At 32.0% G+C, this 13,530-nt stretch overlaps 1 pseudogene; it reads left to right on the plus strand.

Annotated features, from left to right (window-relative positions):
* Window positions 1-395: 395 nt before the first annotated feature.
* On the plus strand, window positions 396-2,648 carry LOC109790984 (uncharacterized; annotated as a pseudogene).
* Window positions 2,649-13,530: the final 10,882 nt, after the last annotated feature.

A 13,530-nucleotide genomic window follows, 5' to 3' on the forward strand; every position in this document is an offset into this window, starting at 1 on the left:
TTTGGATCGTCGAATTTGCAAATTATAAACCTTTAATTCAAACCAAGGTTAAATTTATTTTATTTGGACGAGATTTGATCCAATAAAAAAGTTTAATTTAATTAATTTGGTTCTTATCCTCAATTTTATCCAATTTTTTGAACCGACGAATACTCATTCCTTGAACGAATATTAAGAAGGAAAGGAGGTAGTTAAAAAATATGAGTTGTTCATGGCTAGTGAAGAAAGGGTCTCGAAATGTGAATACTAATTAATTAATTAATGTCCATGGAGCTCTAGGAGCAGACCTGGGTTTCACAAGCTGAGTGTGTGGTGAAGTCATACACTCTTGTTCCATCACTTGGCCAGCAAAATCAAACAACTCCTTTTTACACATAACTCATTCCACCACCAACATGCTACTCTCCCACCCACTATTCAGATACAAGCCTTTGACATGTCCAAAAATCAATGGCAAAGTGCATTTTCTTGGACATAAAACCCATCTTCAAACTAGTTACAAGACTGCAATAGCTCCGATGTTCACAACCAATGGTACCAATCCTCCTCTCACCACAAACTTTGAACTTGTTTGGATACAAAGTAGAAGTACTTCTAAGTGCTTTTCTATCAGAAAATACTCTTTATTTTCTACAGAGAAACTCTCAAAAATACTTCTAAGTGTGTTCCCAAACAGATTCTTTGCACCCTATAATGCAACTACATTCCCTTCCCTTTCACCTGAGGATGATGCAATTGCAAACATTGTTGACAACCCCACCAAAAATGAGGCTTCTGATGAAACTTCCGAGGGAAAGAGCTTTTGGGGTGTTGTTGGTTTGATCATTGGTGCTGTTATGGGCCCTGGAATGCTGGGCTTGCCATCTTTGACCATTAAATCTGGCCCATTTCCTTCAACAATCATAATTCTTGTCTCTTGGCTCTATGTCATTTCCTCAATCATTATTGTTGCTGAGCTTTGCTTTGATTCAATGGAAGAACATGGGCTTGAAGAGGTGAGCTTCACAAGCCTTGCAACAAACACATTGGGAAGTGGTTTTGGTGCATTTGTTGTTGTGGTTTACTCCACTTTGTGTTTCTCCTTGCTAGTGGCTTGTGTTGCTGGTATTGGATCCATTTTCTCTCCATGGTTTCCAAGGGTGAATATTTTTCTTGTTCATGCCATGTTTCCTCTTCTTGTTGGAACATTACTAGTCTTTTTCCCATTTAGTACTATTGATGTTGCAAACAGGCTTTTGTGCTTCCTTATGCTTTTCTCTATAACTGGACTTGTTGCTATTGGAATATTAATGGCAAGAGCTAACATAATAAACTCATTTGCTTTTGCCTCATAGAGACTTTCATCAATACTTCCTATTATACTTGTGGCTGTGCTCACAATGGGATTTCATGTCATAACCCCTTTTATATGCAAGGTTGTTGGGAACACAATAGTTAAGGCTAGGGAAAGCTATACTTATTGGTGGGGTTATTCCTTTAGTTATGGTTTTGTCATGGAATTTGATTGTGTTGGGGCTTGTGGGGACTAATAACACAAAAGCCACCTCTAGTGACCCTATATCCCTTTTGCTTTCTGTGAATCCATCTGCTTTATCTTCAGTTCAAGGCTTTGCCTTCTCAGCTATGGCTACTAGTTTGATAGGATATGCTCTAAGCTTGCCGAAACAGCTTCTTGACACTTTGGAATTGGTATTTGGAAAAGCCAAAGGTCACAATGTTGAGCATAATAGTAGTGGAAGAGTTGGATTGGTCTATTACTCAGGAGGGTCTTGTGCTGGTAATTCAGGGAAGGTTTGCTTCAGAGGTTCAAGAAATGTGACTGTGATTGGATCTGAAATGAGATCAATTGAGCAAAATTTTGGTCCAATTAAAGTGCTTGTAACACTGTCCCTCCTTGGTTTCTCGGTGCTCATAGCTTCTTTTTTTCAGTCAACATTTTCAAGAGCCCTTGATTTTGCTGGGGTCTATGCTAATTGCTTTTTGTTTGGCATTATTCCTCCCGTGATGGCTTACATGCAACAATCTAAGAAGAAAATCAGGTATGTAAAGGTGTTGATTGTTCCACATAACAACATTTAGCATTCTAAAGAATGAAGATAAGCTATATGCATAAATAGCTTGTTCTATTTTCCTAAGCTTTTAAGATGTTTCTTATACTATAGTCAATATGCCACATATATCATAATGGTTGATGCTTAAACTTGTTCTAGATAAGGGTCATTATTTTAGAAACCATCATGTTTAACCTTAGCCGGATGTGATTCACACCCTACATAAAATACAGACAAATTCTAGTATCATATTATCTTAATTGTTTATTTGTCTAATATGTACTTCTTAGTTCTTTACTAATTAGTATTTTTTTTTCTGTTATACAATTATATAGTATGATCCCCCCCCCCCCCAACTATATTATGAGATTTTCAAGTTTTTTAGTTTCTTTTGAAATCTTTGTGAACCTTATTAAAAACTAATTGATAATACTTTTACTCAATTTATGGATTATCCAAAGCTTCAGAATGGTGAAGGAAAAGGCTTTGATCATTGGCTTCTATCAATGATTTTGCAGGTCATCAATCATTCCCGGTGGAAATGGGACACTTTTGTTGCTTTTTGTTATCTCTCTGATTTTGGGAATTTGGCACTAGAGATTCTTCCAATAACTCAGCATAGAAAGTGGCCAAAAAGGTAACATGCAATAAGGAACAACAGTGAAGTAGCTGAAATCACTTTTGTGTTTCTGTGAAGCCCCTCAACCCTTTCTGGTATTCAAAATTCAAATAATTTGTTCATATTGAGTTAAGGGTGCAATGGTATCCCATTAAAATTAAAAAAAAAAAATAATTAAAAATCTCGTTGCAATCCAATGAGATCATGCAAAACGACGAGATCTGATAAGTTGGCACGCAAAAAATATTACAGCACTAATTAGAGTCAGTGAAATTTGTGCATTCCTGTCCCCAACACTTTACTTTATAGTACTCCTATTTTTTAGTATTTTATTTGGATATGTGTGATATTACTATTTCGTATTTTAATAAGTTTATGTATACTCTTCATTTTTTAAATTTATAATTATTTAAGGATTTTTTTATAAGTCAAATTTTTTTAAGTTACTTATTTCATATATATATATATAATATTAAAATATACAAATAATAACAATTCAAATAAAATTAGTTGATTTTTAATTTTATTTACATTAAAATAAAATCATTTATAATTACTGTAAACCAATTAACGGAAGTTTTTTTTTTTAATAATATGCTTAACAAATAAATATTATTCTTCCAAAAATCTTATATATAAAGACGTATCATAAAAAATAATTTTTTAGACAAAGCTTTAGTATTAAAATAAAAATAAAAACATAGGAAATAAATTGAGAGAAAACATTGTTAATTTTAGAAAAATTTAAAGTAACGTTAGTAATAATTAAATAAAAAAAGATACAAGTGGATGAAAAAAAATTATCTCTCTTTTTCATTTTACATTCTGACATTTTATAATTGTTGTAAAAAATTGGTAGAGATCGTTTACTTTTAAAACACTATTGGTCTTCTTCGACAAAGAATATAATTTCAAAAATTATGAAATTAAACATTGAAATTGCCAAGAAATAATGAAAAAGAAAAAAGCTTAGAGTTGTGTATGTCATAGAGGTCAATTATGCTTTTGTAATATAAAAATTTGTTACGAATGTTAATTTTCTTAATGTATAAAACAAATAGTCATCAATCATCCACCAATAGTGTAAAAATATTATACAAAATTATAGCTTATATGAGTAAAAAGTTTTATACAAAATTATAGCTTATATAATTTTTAAAGTAGTTATTATAAAAGTTAACAAACTTATTATATAATGAATAGTAATTGGATGATTATGTAAAATTAAATCCAAAATAAATTACATTATGAAAACTAATTTTCATAAAATATGCAAAAAGAGAAATTTTAAAATAAAATAAAATAAAAGATTGAGACGGTCCAAAGATAACCTTGAAGAGAAGGAAATAGAAAAACCAAAACTATTTTGGGACCGGATACGGAGAGTAAAAACTATGATGCAAATAGCATTGCCATAAACAAAAACGAAGCCTACTAAGAAATAAAAAGTGCTGGATCGGCCCATATTACAAAGCACAGATAAAATTAAATGGGTTGGGCCTAGCATGCGCAAATATAAAATAAGGGTGATGATATATACACCTCCTATTTTTTTATAAATATACCTCCAATCTCTTTTTTTTAAATAAAATTCTTAAAATATCTTTCTAACTAAATATGATTATGTTGATGGAAACATTAATTTTAGCATTCCGGAAAGTATTTTTCAGAATAGTAAAATTATTATTCCGGAAAGCATTTTTCGGAAGTGCGTTTCTTTTATAATTCCGGAAAGTTCTTTCTGAAACATTAAATTTAGTATTCCAAAAAATATTTTTCGAAATTATGTAACAAGCACACTTCCGGAAAATACTTTCCAGAATAAAAAATTTACTATTCCTAAATATACTTTCCGGAACAAAAGCTTTATTATTCTGAAAAACACTTTCTGTAACAAATAGTGAGATGAATTACTTGGAGAAAAAAATGCTTATGGTTTGACACATTTTCCTTCGATACTGAACCTGCTTACAACTTATAACAAAACTAAAAAGAAAAGAGGATATGGAGGTGCGGAGAAAAAAATAAAGAAGAAGAAACGGGGTGCACAAAGAAGAAAGAAGAACAGTGAGTAAAGTTTTTTCTTAGCAGCAAACTAATTTTTTTAAAATTACTAAATAATAAAATTATTTTTAAATATTAATTAAATATAATAACGTCGCTATAGCACCTAAAATTTTTTCTCAAAAATATATTTAAATAAAGTCGTTATAGGTTATATCAACTTCAATTAATAAATTTTAAAAAAAATTAATTTATTTAAATATTTAGCATATAAAGTTTTTAAAAAAATAAATTTATTTAAGACTAACAGAGATTGTTAAAAACTGAAGAAAGAATGAATTAATTTTTAAATTGAATTATTTAATATAAAAAATATAATTATAAAATATATATATATATATATATATATATATATATCATATTGTAAATATAAATATAATAAAGTAAGTAAATTTTTTTACTAGCAGTAAAATATAAGTTTTTCATATATTATTAAATAAATAAAATTATTTTATCAATATTAATTAAAAGTATGAAATTTAAAGTCGTTATGTTCCTTAGCGATTTATTTGTTTGTTAAAATTTTATTTATATAATATGTAAATATATTAACATTTTTAAAATATTAATTTATATTTTAAAAAATGAAGTAATATAATTTGAAAAAAATAAATTTACAATAATTAAATAACGCCTAATTTTTTTTATAAAAATAATTTTTTTTAAAAAATAATTTATTTAAAATTTTTAAAATATAGCATATTTAGAAAAATTAAATTTATTTAATAATGTTTAAGACTAACATAAATTTAATTATAAAAATGTTAATTTATGAAATTTAATTTTTATGCAGTTTATTCAATGAAGTCGTTATAGTTTATAGCGACACCAATGTGGACCCACTTTTTTTCTTTGATATTATTTATTTTTATTTTTTATTGTAATTTAAATGGGTATAGGTCATAACGACCATTGTAGTATATATACATATCCTACCACTTATATTTTGGTAATATTTGAAATCACACTGATAAGTATAATATTTGGAGCTCTGTATTCAAATTTGTGAGTGAAATTTTATTGTAGTTGAAATAAAAATTATAGTTATTTGTACTAATTTTTATTTTTTTTGCAGATATTTTGGATCAAATTATAGCTTATATTTACATTGGAAGGATGTTTGAAAGTTCTAAAGGTGTTACATTTGATGGACTAAGAAAATGAATGTATATTAAACGAGGTTTAACTTTGGATATATTAAAGAAAAGGATTCATAATAAATTTTGTCTTCAGTCAAATCAAGTAATATTATCTATAACTTATATTTGTAGTTTCACACCATGATGACAACATATATTCTTCATTGGAATTGAGCGACTATGATGATGTGCAATGCATGATAGAATCATTTCAGAGCCAGACTGTCATGCCAATAATGGAATTATATGTTGAAATAGGTATGAAAGAATCTTCAACAATTTCATTAGAAAATTTGTCAATTCAACGATCACCATTGATTACAAGAGACGAAGATGGAGATGACAAAGTGGATGAAGAGTATCATGTTTCATTATCATATGAAAGCATTGATAAATCAAATGAAGATGAAATAGATGATTGTGAAGCATCTAATAGTGAAGTGGAGTCAGATGTTATTGTTCATAGTCCAATGGTTGAACCAATTTCAATTTATCCATCTATTGAAGGTAACATTTGAAAATTTAATTTGTCAATAATGTTTGTTACTTGTTTAAAAAAAATTGAGTTGAAATTTATTTTATTAAAATTACTATATTTATTATTATGAAAATAGGTGGAAGTCAATTTTGGGGTAATTTACCCTAATACAGTAACATCAATTGGAATCATCCAGATCAAGAAGATATCACGGGAATGGATGTGCCTAATACTTGGTCAATTTGCCAAGATTTATATGTTGGGTTGGAGTTTGAGAATAAAGATGCGGTAAAAAAATGCAGTAAAGCAAAATGCAATGAGAATGCATCAAAGTTTTTATGTGGTTGAGTAAAAAAAGGTCAAGTGGGTTGTTAGATGTCCAAATGAAAATGATGGATGTGGATGGTACATGAGAGCCAATGAGTCAAAGAAATCTGAAAAGTGGAAAGTGACTCAATGTGGTGGACGTCATACTTGTTTGAACATGTCTTTGTCACAAGATCATGATAAGTTAGATTCTGAGTTAATTGCATCATTTATACAAGGTAAGTTCTACAAGGTTTATACTTTATGTGACACCCTTACTACCTCAATACATATATTGTAATAATGTAAATAAACTAAGGAAATAAAATTTTCAACATAGGTAAAAGGTTCATATAAAAACCTTTAGAAACATTCCTCAATATCCAAAATATTTTGAAAATGAAACTTGGAAAATAAAACATAAGAGGTTACAAAATGTTTTCAAAATAATAGGTTCAACTCCATATACAAATACAATTCATGTCCTAGAAATCCTCTGCCCTGATGTCACAATATCAGAGCATACCCATAAATCAACTGTTGACATTCTAGATATCACTCATAGCCGGATCTTCCTCACCTAAAACATCCACAAGTTGTACGATGAGAAAAGAAAACATCTATATGGAAAGCATACAAGAGAAAACACAACATAATCTCATCATAACTCCTTACTTAATGAAATATTCATAAGCATTTATATATATCATAATTTATCAATCATTCATCATCTTCACATCTCAATTACATCAATCCATCACAATCCACATACAGTTAACACTATGCCAAAGCCATGCCACATTTGACACAAGTGATACGGGTTAATTGTCTCACTCATCCCACACCATGCCAAGGGCATGCTCGTCCTTGTAGCATCACTTACTCAAGGTTCGTCTCATCCCTGGTCATTAGTGTGAGGAACCACAATCACATTACAATTCACACAATCTCTTACAATTAACCCTATGCCAAGGCTGCCATATTTGACATAAGTGATGAGTGTTAATTGCATCACTCATCCCACACTATGCCAGGGGCACGCCATCCCTGAAGCATCACCCACCCAGGGTCGTCTCATCCCTGGTCATATGTGTGAGGAACCACAATCACAATCATATTTACATTCAATACAACATTCCATCTCATAACTCAATTTCATATCACATACAGATTCCATATCACATACACAACAGATAAGTCCAACAAAATAAGGGTTTACACACCCCTCAAGCAATTCACATCTAGATCATCAATTCTTATCAAGTAATATAACAATAGCATTCATAAATTGATATAATAATCAATGGAATTACCAATTTAATATAATCTTAACATAAACGGTAAAACCCCCAATTAATCCAAAACCTAACTCACAGGCACTTTTATACAATTTCGTTTTCTCTCCCAGATCATCGTTCTTACAAATTATTAGCATATTTCTAATCCTCAACACATACATAATCTAATGGGATCATCAATTCCTCAAATAGAAATAATCCAATTTTTCCAAAACCTAACTTACAGGCACTTTTCTACAATTTCGTTCTCTCTCCCAAATCATCATTCTTACGAATTAAATATATATTTATAATCCTCAACACATACAGAATTTAATGGGATCGTCAATTCCTCAGACAGAAATAATTATAAAATTACTCATAATCTTAAGGGACTCTTCCTCTACACAATTTCCTCATGTAACTTTACATATATATAATTTCCTTTTCCACGTACCTGGATAAAAGTAGTTGAAACTAAAATAGAGATCTCCTTGGTCTCCTCCTCTGAGTGCCCCTCGATCTTTAGAGAGTGTAGAAGGAAAATAAGATAATGTAGAAGAAAGAAGTCAAAACTAAAAAGTGTGATTTTGGGAGTGCTAGAGCGCTCTATTTATAGGCATCAAGCATCGCTGGAACGACCTGTTTCAAATCCAGAACGGCCCGTTCTGGACTTTGATGGCATGTGTAAAATTCACATCCAGAACGGTCTGTTCTCAAACCAGAACGACTCGTTCTAGGGTTGCACTTAACCCACAACGGCCATATCTGGAACGGCCTGTTCTTAATTAGGGTTATAGGCATTTTTGGTGATTTGGAATGCCCCATTCCAATTTGGGAACGCTATTCCATCTAAAATTTGTAGACAATTTTTGTATTTTGGAATGGCCCGTTCCAGTTTGGGAACGACCCGTTCTGGGCTACAAAATCACTCTCGTTTTAGTAGTTTGGAACGGCCCGTTTCAATTTAGGAACGGCCCGTTCTGGGCTACTAAATCACCCTTATTAGGTCTTTGAACCCTCAAACAATGTGTGAAAATCGGGCTGTTACACTTTATATTAATAATAATTTATATTACTGATTACTAATATTTAATATGTAGGAATGGTTAACCAACATCCAACAATCAAAATTAGCCTTATCCAAGAGAGAATAACATCTCAAACTAGGTTTAAAATATCTTATAGAAAGGCTTGGATGGCTAAACAAAAAGCAATTGTTAAAATTTTTTGTGATTAGGAAGAATCGTATGCTTTTTTACCTTGATGGCTTAAATTCATGAAATAAATTGCTCCAGGATCATTTTATGATCTGTGTCATGATGAGTTTTTTTGTTGGTAATCATTGTGATCGTGGTTACCTTCAATTTCACAGATTCACTAGTGGAAAAAAGACTTTTAAAATCAGTTATTTTTAACTTTTAAAATCGGTTCTGTAACCGATTTTGAAATAGCCGATTTTAAAAGTTAGACTTTTAAAATCGGTTAAACAACCGATTTTAAAAGTTAATTTTTAAGATCGGTTGTTTAATAACCGATCTGAAAAGTCTGGCTGGGGAAAAAAATTAAAACTGGAACGAGCCGTTCCAAAACTGGAACGGGCCGTTCCAGTCTAATCAAAAGGACTAAAAATTAATTTTCAGTACGGGTCGTTCTCCTTGAAGAACGGCCCGTTCTCAAGGGAGAACGGCCCGTTCTCCTTGAAGAACGGCCCGTTCTCAAGGGAGTACGGCCCGTTCTCAAGGGAGTACGGCCCGTTCTCCTTGGAGAACGACCCGTTTTCATTGGAGAACGACCCGTTCTCCTTGGAGAACGGCCCGTACTCAAGGGAGAATGGCCCGTTCTCCTGGCAGCACGGCCCGTTCTCCTTGTAGCACGACTCGTTCTCCTTGCAGCACGGCTCGTTCTCCTTGCAGAACGGGTCGTTCCAGGTTCAAAATTTACCCAAACTAAACCTACAACGAAAATAGAGACGAGAAAAGCATGAGAAAATGAAAAGAGACACAACAAGAACATGAGAAGACGAAAATGAAAGCGAAAACGACAACGAAATTTACCTTGTTGAAAACTTTAGAAAATGAGAGCGTCACATATTGAAAAAAGGAATGGAGGGAAAGATTAAAGAGAATGAGAATTGAGGGGAATATAAAAGATTTCTGACGATACTTTTAAAATCGGTTATTGAATAATCAATTTTGTATACTACATACAAAATCGATTCTGAAATAACTGATTTTAAAAGTAGCACTTTTAAAATCGGTCATAGAATAACCGATCTTAAAAGTACTTTTAAGATCGGTTATTTTATAACCGATCTTAAAAGTGTCACTTTTAAGATCGGTTCTTTTATAACCGATCTTAAAAGTACTTTTAAGATTGGTTAAATTTAAACCGATCTTAAAAGTGTTCATGTTATTTACAAATTTGCCACCGCGTCACTTTTAAGATCGGTTACCTTGTAACCGATCTTAAAAGTCCGATTTTAAATCTAATTTTTGCACTAGTGATTATTTTCGACATTCAAGGCATGTTGTGATGCATTTAATTATTGTAAACCCCTGATACAAGTTGATGACACTCATCTATATGGCAAGTATCGAGGCACATTGCTCATTGCCACAACACAGGACGGTAATAACAATGTTCTTCCTTTTGCATTTGCTATGGTCAAAGGAGAAACATTACTTGCATGGTCAGGGTTTTTGGCTCATTTGCATTTACACGTTACAAATAAACAAGGAATATGTTTAATTTCTAATTGACATCGTATCATTAAATCGGCCATTGACAATGAGGCACTTGGTTGGAGACCGCCAAATGCATATCACAAGTATTGCATTAGGCACATTGCAAGTAATTTTAATAATCAATTCAAGGATGTCAAACTAAAACAACAGCTTGTGAAGTTAGGCAAAGAAGCTTATTTTGAAATTTTTACTAAATTCAATATTCTAATTGTGCATTATTCATAATGTGTATGCAGGGTATACACCGTGTAAACACATTTTTTATTGCAATTTGCAAAAGTTTTGTCAATCTAGCCCTGATGTTGAAAGGTGGATAGAAGGAATATCAAAAGAAAAATGGAGCATGGCATATGATGCAGATGGTCGAGATATGGTCACATAACAACAAATTTGTCTGAATGTGTTAATAAGGCTTTAAAGGATTGTAGAAATCTACCTATCACTGAATTAGTTCGATTGACTTATACCAGGTGCGCTGAGTATTTTAATAATCGTGGTAGTCACACTTTAGCCGAGGTTTCATCAAGGAAAGTTTTCGTTTCAAAGTTGGTTGAAGCTTTGCAAAAAAAATCATGAAGAGGCTTGTTCCCACCAAGTTTGTAGATATGACATTCAATCTTCAAAATTTGAGGTTGAAGAGGCATTTGATCTAATAAGACAAATAGGGGGAAGAAATGGATAGTCAATTTAAAGGAACGATATTATCAATGCAGAAAATTTACAGCATTTCATTATCTTTGTTCTCATGTTATAGCTGCATGTGGTGTTATTAGCATTGATTACTACCAGTTTATAGATCCAATTTATACAACTGATTGTGTTTTAAAAGCATACTTTGGTCTGTGGGAACCGATCGAAAATGAAGACTTAATCCCTCTGAGTAATGAGGACTAGATACTTGTCCTAGATCCAACATCTTTGCGTGGGAAAGGGTGACCAAAATCAACAAGAATAGGAAACAAAATGGACTAGGTTGAAAGCTCACAACGACGACAAAAATGTAGCATATGCAAATAGGAAGGTCACAACAGGCGCAATTGTCTGTCAGTGTCTAACTCTGATGATCAGTCTATCATTTTTTAGCATGTTTAGGGTTTTTCAAAGTTAATGTAATTATTTGATTTAATTTGTAGAAAATATGGATAATTGAACGAACACATATCCAAATCATAATTATACAGTGTCTAGTCATCGTCGTTGTTGTCCTCTTCTTGGTCCTCATCATTGTCATATTGTTGCACCTATCCCTGGTCGTCCCCATGATGATCATCGTCATGATGATGACCTTTAACAATAGCAGGAGTCAGAATACATCGTCGTGGTCGTTGTCTTGCTGCCCTTTGAGGATTTCTCCTAACACCTAATTGTTGTGGTTGCGATGGTGGATGACTAGCCTCCGCAGAAAATAGTGGACACAAACCAACACCTGTAGCGTCAAATTTAGCACATAAATTTAAAATATTAATAATAATTATAAGAATAAAAAGAACAAAAAAAGAAAATATTATATGACCTGTTGTATAAGCACGAGTGATATAATCATCATCATATGGAATATGAAAAAGTGCTTGCTGACTCTGTTGTGTGCCATCCTTTGACACACTTGGTTGTGGAGTTAGTAAAAGGGAATGTCCAAAGATATCATCCATCATTTCTGTTGACATAAAGGGTTCGAGTGATGGTATAGGCGATGAATGTAAACCAAGTGACTCACAAATGTCTGTTGTTGTCATTGAAATTGATGTCTCAAAACCTGGTGGGCGTGGTGGTGTGTACCAATATGTAGATTGTGATTGAGAAGGATAACTAGCCTCTTGTGAAGGAACATAGTACAACCCTATTGGTTTTTCTGGCAATGTAGGGTATGTGTGATCCATAGCCTCAATTGTCCTTCTTCGTCGCGATAAACCTTCAACCTCCCTAGAGTATGGAGGAACATTGAATGTCCCCACCTCATATGAATCAGAGGGAGGGCGTGCTGCCTCAGCTAGCTCTACGAAATGTGCAACATAGTCGTCAGATATGGATGATAATTGATTATAAAAAAATCATGACAACTAAAAAATTAAAAAAAAAATTGCATACCTGATCTGGAGACAAATGTGGGGGAAAGGGAGACCATTAGGGTAACTAGGTTATATAAGTGGTAAGGTTTTTTTTTACTGTTACGACGTCACGTGTCGAATTCCTATTGGGTGTTTTTGTGGTAAAAATGACATGTGGCGAGCATGTAAGAAGGCAGGTGCAATACTTTTTTTTTTTTACTACCTAGAGTCGTTATGGCCTATAGCGACTTTTTTTTGCTATGGCCCATAACAACATCAGTTTTTAATTTTTTTTTATTTTTCATTTTTTTATAAGTCAGATCCTATAGCTCATAGCAACTACCTTTTTTTTTTTTTTCAAAATTTTCATTTTTTTTGGATCATTGAGGCTATACAGCCAAAGAAGTCGTTATGGCTCACATAGGCCTCTTTTTTTTTTTTCTCCAGATTTATTTTATCAATTTTTTGAAAAAAAAAAATAATTTGTAATTTAATTTTTTTTCTTTTGCATTTTTTTTACATTTTCTCCCTTCATTTATTTTTTTATTTTATATTTTTCCCTTTTTTTTCTTTTCCAGATGTATTTTAACAATTTTTGTTTACTGTTTTTAAAATTTTGTACTTTTTTTTGGACTACCTAGTGTTGTTATGGACCATAACAACCCCTTTCTTTTTTTAGTTAGATCCTATAGCCCATATCGACTGCCTTTTTTTTTCTTCAAATTTTTCGTTTTATTTTAGATCATTGAGGCCATACAGCCAAAGAAGTCGTTATGGCCCATAGCGACCTTGTTTTTTTTTTTC

This window comes from Cajanus cajan, chromosome 1 (assembly GCF_000230855.2).
Source record: "Cajanus cajan strain Asha chromosome 1, NIPB_CcT2T_4, whole genome shotgun sequence".
Classification (NCBI taxonomy): domain Eukaryota; kingdom Viridiplantae; phylum Streptophyta; class Magnoliopsida; order Fabales; family Fabaceae; genus Cajanus; species Cajanus cajan.